This window comes from Phalacrocorax aristotelis, chromosome 11 (genome assembly GCF_949628215.1).
Source record: "Phalacrocorax aristotelis chromosome 11, bGulAri2.1, whole genome shotgun sequence".
Lineage (NCBI taxonomy): Eukaryota > Metazoa > Chordata > Aves > Suliformes > Phalacrocoracidae > Phalacrocorax > Phalacrocorax aristotelis.
The window spans coordinates 18258497-18267424 of NC_134286.1; positions in this window are offsets into that span (position 1 = coordinate 18258497).

An 8928-nucleotide genomic window follows, 5' to 3' on the forward strand; every position below is an offset into this window, starting at 1 on the left:
GGTTTTATTTCACAACATAGAGGCACATCTGTACAAAAGCAGCGTCACACAATGGTACCGAGTGCCCTCCATGGATAGGAGGGGATGCTACAGCCCCCTGCTCATGGCTTTCAATCTTCTGGGAGCCCACCTAGCCCAGAGGCAGCAATGTGCCAGGGCCGTCCAACCTCAGGACAGATGGACAAGAAACGGGGGATGAGAAAAGAGTGGCAGTAACAGATTCACCTACCAATTGGCCTTGTTAATTTAGGAGTGTTTGGACTCCTTTTTTGCTGTTTTTCTGCAGCATGGTGGAGATCTGTGTTCAAACCATAAATGAAGGTGACGAGTGCTAGAGGTTATACAGGGCAGTGTCCTGAAAAAAAACCAAACCAGCGTGATGTGAAGCATGAGATCATGGGGGAGCTGTGGGCTGGGCTGCGTGGTCACAGTGAGCTGGGGTCTCTTGTGCTTGTGTTTGGGGGGATGGACCTGGAAGTAGAGGAACCAAAGGAGGAAAAGAATGAGATACAGGTTAGAAAAAAAAATACCAAGAGATGGGGAGGGGGGGTGGCTGGGGAAGAAATGGGAAACGTTTTAATGCCAATCAGGTTGGTTATCTGGCAATTGGGTGGACTTGCACGTGTCCCAGGAAAAGAAGCCATAAAGGAAAATGAACCTGCCATCAAGTGGAGAGAGATGTGACCGAGGAGGAAGCTGCTGGTGCTGCTATAAAATCTGGGCTTTGAAGGAAACTGCAATGTTGCGTGGAAAATCTGAAGTCACTAAAATGGAAAGGAAGAGGAAGTCAGAGCTACATGGAGGCAAAAAGCTCTGCAGAAACCTGATAATTGACGCTGGGACAGCAGGTGCCCTGCTCGGGCAGGTGAAGGCAGGAAAGGCAGCTCCTGCCTGCACAGGAATGGGCCCCTTTGGCTGGGAAACCTTCCCCCAGCAGTGGGGCTGTAATGTAATGGTCCCTTGCAGCTTTCTGAAGCTTTTCCATCACTAAATCCCACATTGGATGAATGAGACAGGCCCTGTTTTACTAGTTGTAGGTCTCAGTCCAAACCCCAGCGGGCAAAAGGAAATCTTGTCCAACTAATGCACCAAGCTCCGGCTCGGCTCCAGGTTCGCAGCCCCCGAGCGCTGTGTGATGCCGTAGGTGAATGCTCAGCCCTTCCCCAGGCACGAAGCGCGTCTGCTGGCACTGCAGGGCCCGTGGACACGGCCCCTCCTGCCAGCGAGCGCGGCTGGTTTGAGCCTCCCCGCGTGTGCGGAGCCGTTCCTGGGAGGTCTCGGGGTGCTGGTGAGGTGAGGGCGGTGATTGCCGGTGGCCCCCATCCACAACCAGACGACTGTGGGCAGGCAGCTGAGACCCGGGTGGAAACCAGGGCTTGCAGATTTCCAGTGTTGCAGGGCTTGCAGCAGGAGGGACTCGTGCCCCCGCCTTATGGTGTCTCTTGGCTCCTGCTCGTCCCCTTTGATCTTCCATGCAGGCACGTGCAAAACCCTGAAACCTGTAACGAGTTGTGCAAACTGCCGAGAGCCGAGGAGACCATATCATTGTGGGATTGGCAGGTTTTATTGATCTGCTTAAAATGCAACTGCATATGGGAGTATAGGAACCCTGGGAGGGTGCTGATAGGAGCTGCGATGTTTTCTCCAGGCAGCACAGACCATAGATTAGTACAGATCAAATGCTAAATGTTGGCTGCCTGATTTCACAACATCAGATAAGGAATTCATCTTATATCTAAATGAATGGTTTTATCCTTCTGGATTAAGTACAATGCGGCACATAGTGTAATACCTGCTGTGTCACAGTGAAGTTAATCAGACTTCTCCTTGGTGCTGCAGGGCACCGAGTGGGAGCTCAGAGGTTTGCTCTGCAGGATACAGGTGTGTCAGCCCCCTCCTCATCCCTGTGCTGGGAGTGGGGAAAGGACTTGACTCCACGGTGCTGATGATGCTCCTGCTTCCTCCAAGTAACAAGGGAAAAAAACCCTAATAAAATGAGCAGCTGCTTTTTTTTTTCTTTAGAAAGTAGTGTGATGATTTAAAAATGGGTTTGGTGAAACACCTCCAGCACAGCAGTTAGGCGTCTCTTTGGGGAGAAGAGTAGTGTTTTCTCTCACTGACAGCATCCCGACGTGCTCCCTGCAGCACTTGGGGGCTTCCCCTGGGGTGGGTGAGGGCCCACTAATGCTCTCACCAACCGAGGGCTGTGCAGGGACCGTGGGGAACAGGACCCAGCTGGCAGATCTGCATTTCCAACCGGCCCCACGGGAGGTGGGGGAAGGCGTTAGGTCTTTCCTGAGAAACAGGCTGCAGGTTGGTGGAAGCAAGGCTTCAGGTGGGGAAGGCTGGAGGGTGCAGGGCACAGTGTGTGTGGGGACGGGCAGATCGGTCCCCACCATGTACCTCCCGGCACTTGCACTCTGCCAGGCTGGGCTCTGTCCCGCAGGTGTCCGTCTGTCCATCCCACGTGGTACACCGCAGGCGTCTGTCCTGCTTCTCGTGCCCTGGAGCCCGGATGTGAATACTCCAACCACCTCTGCACAGGGCATGGCCAGCTGGTGGGGAAAGCCCCGGTCCTCTGGAATTGTGAGAAAAGTACGCGGAAACATTGTGTGGCCTTTCCTGACAGGTCTGGGAGCGGGGGACGGGGGCAAGTGTGAACTTTCTTGGGGAAAAAAAGATTTCCTTCTTCCTATGGGGTACACCAGCCTTTCAAACTCCGCTGGTTTTGGCTGAGAAGGGGTTAATTCTCCTCACTGGGGGGGTCGGCTACCTTTCCAGCTTCCCGCGCTCTGCCGCGTGGCGGGGTGGGGGCTGGGAGGGGCGGGGCCATGGTGGGGACGGCTGACCCCGACTGGCCAATGGCAGGTTCGTTCCATACCACGTGACACCATGGCCAGTATATTGGGGGGGGGGGGGGGCAGTGGCAGCGCGGGGGCGGCGCGGCGTCGGGTCGGCGGGCGGCCGCGGCGCGGGCGGTTTGTTCCGGCGGTTCGTTCCCCCTCTCCCGGGGCTTTGCGCCTCTCGTTGTTCTCCTTTACATTGCATTTCTACTGTTGTTTCTTTTAATTTTAATTATTAAACTGTTCTTATCCCAACCCACGAGCGTTACCCTTCTGATTCTCTCCCCCATCTACCGGTGGGGAGTGAGCGAGCGGCTGTGTGGGGCTGAGCTGCCGCTAAACCACGACACAAACACATGAGGAAATATTATGGTGAACTGTTTACGCTGTATCTGAAGTGGTTTGAGCTGGGTCACTAATAAAAAAATAGATATTTGCATTTCTGTTTCAAACTGTGTTCAAAGCACCAGGCGTGAGAGATGGCACTTGGTGAGCGATTACTGTGTTTCATCGCTTGGCATGTGACTCACGTCTGGCTCGTGCTTTTATGCCAGATTTCCAAAAAGGCCTATCACTCACCTGGGGATGGATTTTTAAAAGTGCATCATCTAATTCAAGTACAAAGCAGATGAACAGTCTTACAAATGTGATCAGTCATTCGTGTGCTTAAGTCAAAGCACTACCTCTTTCAATATCCAAATACCTGTTAATCTTCAATCAGAGCTGCTCGCTCCCATTTTTTTCCCAATTTATTCAATTTTAATATCTAGATGCTAGTATGGCTGCACTCCACCCTTAAATGCCAGGGGAGAAAATGGATGCAAAGGGGCTGTCTTGGCTCCAGCTCGCTGCGGAACGGAGCGGGCAGGCGAGGGAGGAAGCAGCGCACACAAACCTCCCTGGGCAAGAGCTTCACCTCTCTGCGGTTGTGCTGCAGCAAGCGTGAGCCCATGGTGAGCCCATGGTGAGCCTGCTGCTGGTGCGCTGCCCACTGAGCTGCCTTTAGTTAGTTAGTACAGAGGAGGAGGGGGCACGCCTGCTGCCTGCTCCCCTGCCGTGCCCTACCTTGACCCATCGGCACTTAGAGAGGGGTGTTTCGTCCTGTCAGGGATTAGCAAGCGGAGCCCGTGTAGGGCCTGAGAGCAACAATCCCAAAGCAAGGGGGGCAGTGGTGCTGGGACAGTCCTGTTGTCCCCCCAAATGGGCTTCATTTCCCTGCTGGCACTGAGAAAGGTGCTAAAGCTGCTCCAAGGAAACCTGCAATAGGGACTCCGCTCCCTAGGAAATAAGCCTAAACCTCATTTCAGCTCACTGTGCTGCAGGCCAGGTGCTGGGGGAATGGGCTCACTGGGTGGGAGGAAGGGCTCCCCCAACAGTTGTCTGGGGCTTTTAATCCAGGAGAGGATTTTCTCGAGAAGCAGAGGGTCTGGCTCCAAAAAGGAGGGGTCAGGTGCTGGGAAGAGGTTTAGCCTCAGCACTGCTGAGGGCTGTTTCCAGACAAAAAGCATATTTATAGCATGGGCCAGAAATAGTGGCATGATATGTCTGCAGTGCTGCAAGCCCCTTGTTCCTGCCAAGACGTTTGGGGTGGCTGGGCCATTTAAAATATTTTAGGTATGGTGTAACATTAGCTGCCATCAAAGCTTGCACAGAGGAGCAAGAAGTGTCTGGGCACAGCAGCAGCGAACCTGAGCCCTCTGCCCAGAACGGCACATCAGCTGTGCCATCCTTCCGCAGACTCTTTCCTGATGTGCTGTGCGAGCACTGAAATCTATTAGCATCTTTAACTTATTTACAGCATTTATATAAATAAATGGAGAAGGTGGGAGAAAGGAGCTAGACAAGAAAGAAGCTTTCTGCAGCCCTGGAGGCAGTACCCAGCGCTGGGCCTTTTGGACCCCACTGTGTGCTTCTAAATACCGGGGCCTTCGTGCAGCCCGAAGGGGAGGACCCACAGTGCTGCCCCGCAAGCCACGGGGATCACTGTGATGAGCAAAGGAAATATTTCCATTGATTTCAAGAGGCTCAATCAAGGCTAAAAATTGTGTGTGTTAAGATGAGTTTTGTTCGCCGTAGCATTGCATTGATTTGTCCTGTACCAGCACCACTCTGCACAGGAGCGGGATGCGTCCCCATGGGGCCACTTGCAAGATCAGATCTATACTGTGTGCAGTTGGGGAGTAACTTATCTGTGAAATCGGCTGCTTAGAGGACGGCTGGCTTTGCCACTACATTTGCTGGCTGTATGTTCTGTCCTGATAAAAAGCAAAAAAAGAGCTTCATCCACCCTTCCCAGCAGTAGCTAGTGCAGATTTAATTTGATATATGTAATTTGAGGACTGGGAGGCAGCAGTAAGACTAGAGCTTAGGAGCTTTTGGAAGCTATTAAATAACTGCACTTAATAATGATTAAAAAAACCCCTCGATTTCCTTCCCGCAGGTGAGGGTTGGACCTTTCCTTGCCTCCCGGAGCACTGCTGGGGCTCACAGGCGGGTGGAGGAGAGTGCTGAAACCTGCGGCTGCAAACAGGCAATGAAATGAAATGGATGTTGGGGTTTCCTCAATAAAAGCAGGGGGCTCAGCTTCGGCTTCCTGCAGGAAAGGAGGGGTGCAAAGCACTGGGGGGTGGGAAAGGCCACCAAGTCCCTGCTGTAGGATCCAAGTAGAAACAAGCTGTGTTGTTCTCCCGTGAGACAGGCAAGCAGCCCAGCTTGCCCGTGGTTGACTGCGCTTAGCTTACCCCACAGCAAACCCCCGGTGACTTGCTCGTGTGAGCCTGGATTTTATAGGAAGAGAAGCTGTTAGCATGAAGTAGCAGCTTGGTAAAACCTTCAGGTGGGGGTTTGCACGAGAAGGTTGAGCAGTCATGTGCTTTTTATGGTCTGTTTTATTTATTTGTTGATGGTTTGTGTATGAATTGGGAGTCCTTATATCACATGTGCTCCTCTGTTTTATCCAGCTCTTCCTCATGCTAATGCCTACCGCCGCTGCTCTGGAAGGAGCAGAGATGTTTTTCCCTGCATTAACGTGATGAACATGACCATCTTTCGGTGGTTTGATGTTACAGGGGCTGGAGGTTTTGCCCTGTTGCATTCATTGTAGTGTTTCTCTTTCACATGCCCTCAGGAGAGGCAAATGCCAAAAGTCAAAACGAAATAGTAAAGCTCATTTTTAAAAACACTGTGAAGAATATATAATCCAGACCCAAAAGCGAGCTGAATGACGCCTCACCTTGGGCATGTCCTTCTTGGTTTTGAGTCAGACAAATCAGGCTTTACTGGGCTGCATCCCAGCGTGGAGGCCAGCCGGGACCCTTGTGTCTAACCGAGCACTGGGTCGTCATCAGCACTCGTGGGGATCTTCAAGCAAGTGACTTGGGGTGGGTAATGGGGCAGCGGCCGCAAGAGCAGGAGGAGCATCCATCTGCCATTGTGGTGAGAGCAGGAGATGGCAGGGGCGAGATGTGTGGTAAGGATAACATGTCAGGGTGGTATTTCAGAGAGCAACCTCACTGTGTTTCCACCTCCATGCCCCCTGCATCGCTGGGAGCTGCCTGCATCCTGGGCTGCGCATGGCCTGGCTCTGCCTGTGCTGGGAGAGTGACATTGTGAGGGGCAGTAGCAATGAGGAAGGGATCATTGGGGAGTCTATGGATAAAAACATGGATAAAATAGCTGATGGTAGAAAAACCCTCGGTGCGAGTGGCTGAGGAGGAGCCCAGGCTTATGAGATGTGCTGCTCTGCGCTGTCCCTGCAGCTACACATTGAGCTTTGGGCTGGGGCAGCGCTCAGAGCTGCCCTGGCTCCACCAGCATCCCAGCCTGACCCATCACACCGTCTCACAGCCTTCTCCTCTCTACCCTGCCTGTGATTGCCCTGCCGTGGTATTGCTGTCCCTCTTCACCAAATGAACCCAGTGCAGCCACGAGCGAGACCATTCCTGGATGGTGGCTAAGCAGGTGCTGGGCTGTCCTGGGGCAGAGCTGTGCTTGCTTCTGATGCTTCAAAAGCCTCCTGGTTCTTCCTTGCGTCTCCTTGAGTATTTGGCTTTGTGGTGCGCAGGCGATGTCCCAGGCAGGGGCGCGTGGTGCCAGTGCTGGATCCTGGCTGCCTTCCCTCCTGCTCCTCCAGCACTCAGGAGAAAGGTGTAAGCAGGCAGCAGATGCCCAGGGGAGCCGGGGCATGGTGCTTCTGCCACAGGGCAAGTGCCACGTGCCACAGCAACTCCCCCTGGCCTTTCCAGGTGTGAATGGGTTGGGTTTGTTGGTTGTTGGTTGGTTTTTTTTTCTGGCTATGGCCTCACACTGCCTCTGTCCAGGCACCTGCTGGATGCCTAAGCCTTGGTGGTGGTGGCCGTGACCCCATTGCTTTCTCAAGCGTCCCCACAACAGGGTTAATGATGGCCAAGGCTTTATTTTGGCCAGTTTGAAGAGGGCTGCTGTGCTTGTGCCTCTGTCTGGAAGGTAGAAATATGGTAGAAATATTGAGGAGTGGCTGAGGGAACTGGGGGCGTTTGGCCTGGAGAAGAGGAGGCTGAGGGGAGACCTTATCGCTCTCTGTAACTGCCTGAAAGGAGGTTGTAGTGAGGGGGGGGTTGGTCTCTTCTCCTAAGTCACTAGTGGTAGGGTGAGAAGAAATGGCCTCAGGTTGCATCAGGGGAGGTTTAGATGGATATTAGGAAAAATTTCTTTAGGGGAAGAGTGGTCAGGCATTGGAAGAGGCTGCCCAGAGGGGTGGGGGAGTTGCCATACCTGGAGGTGTTCAGAAAACGTGTAGACGCGGCATTTGGGGACATGGCTTAGGAGGCCTGGGGGTGGTGGGGTGATGGTTGGACTTGATGATCTTAAAGGTCTTTTCCAACCTTAATGATTCTTCTCCTCTCTCTTCTCCTCTCGGTGTTAGTGCATCCCAGCTCATTTCTCCCACTTCTTGGCGTCGTTCAATCAAGGCCACTGGGCCAGGGCTGGGTTTCCAGCCTGACTCAAGGCTGAGCCAGAGCTCCATCGTAAAGCCTGTGTTCCTTCACCTTCTGTTGAATATTTATGTCCAGACTACAGAGGTTGGAAATACTTCCAATCAATAAAATATTTTGACAAAACCAATCAATAAAACATTATAAAAAGTGGTGAAAGATGGAGGACAGATCCATTGGCTGTAAAGCACCGCTGCTGCATGCAGGCTTTCTGGACAAGGAGCGTGAATTGCTGGCAGTTTCCAAAATCCACCTGTTCCCATGGAGCGAGGACTAGGAGTGTTTAACATCCCCAGCTGATGTGATGGGGTGTGTAGGGCTGTAATGGCACCAGTGGGGCATCCAGGCTCTCCTTTAAGAGTCAAAACCATTGGCAAAACCTTTTGGTTGTGGGCCCAGAATGATGGCAGAGCCTGTGCAGAGGCTCACAGTCTCCGAAGTGTCCCAGCGTGCCTTGGCATCCTCCTGCCTATATGGGCTGGGGGTGGCGAGGGCAGTGCAGACCCTGCCGGTGGTGGTCTGGGGTTTGGGGCTCCTTGGGCATGAGGGAGAGGTGCTGGGGTGGCAGCAGGGAGCACGGTGCCAAGCGGTGGGTGAGCGCATCACTGATGCAGCTGGGTTACTGTACCTTGGGAGAGGCAGCAAGGGCAGCCCAATGCCGTATCGAGCTGAGAGCCGCAGATAACCTAGGTGATGTCTCATAACAAAAGCACAAAGCCATTCCTCGGGGTCTGGCTAACCTTTCCATCCTTTTAATCTGGAGAAAGTGGCAAACGAATACTTGAAGTCCCACAGCAGGGAGCATCAGAGCACTCTGCAGAGCCCGTATTATGTCTGCAGCAACCCACATTATTTTTCCTTTGTTTAGTTAAAGCCCAGGAAACATAAACTGTGACAGTTCTGCAGAGAGGAAGTGATACCACAGATCACTTCCTCGGTAAAGGCAATCATTACATGTTTGTATTTTTTGTTTTAGTCTGCAGCCGTAGGTGTGTAGGTGCTGGGCACCGGCACCCTGCTCGCCACGCGCCCTCGCTGCTGGGTGCCTGGCCTCGGGGCGAAGGCGGCTGCGAGGTGCGTTGTGCTGAGGAACAGGCACTGTGCTCTCACCC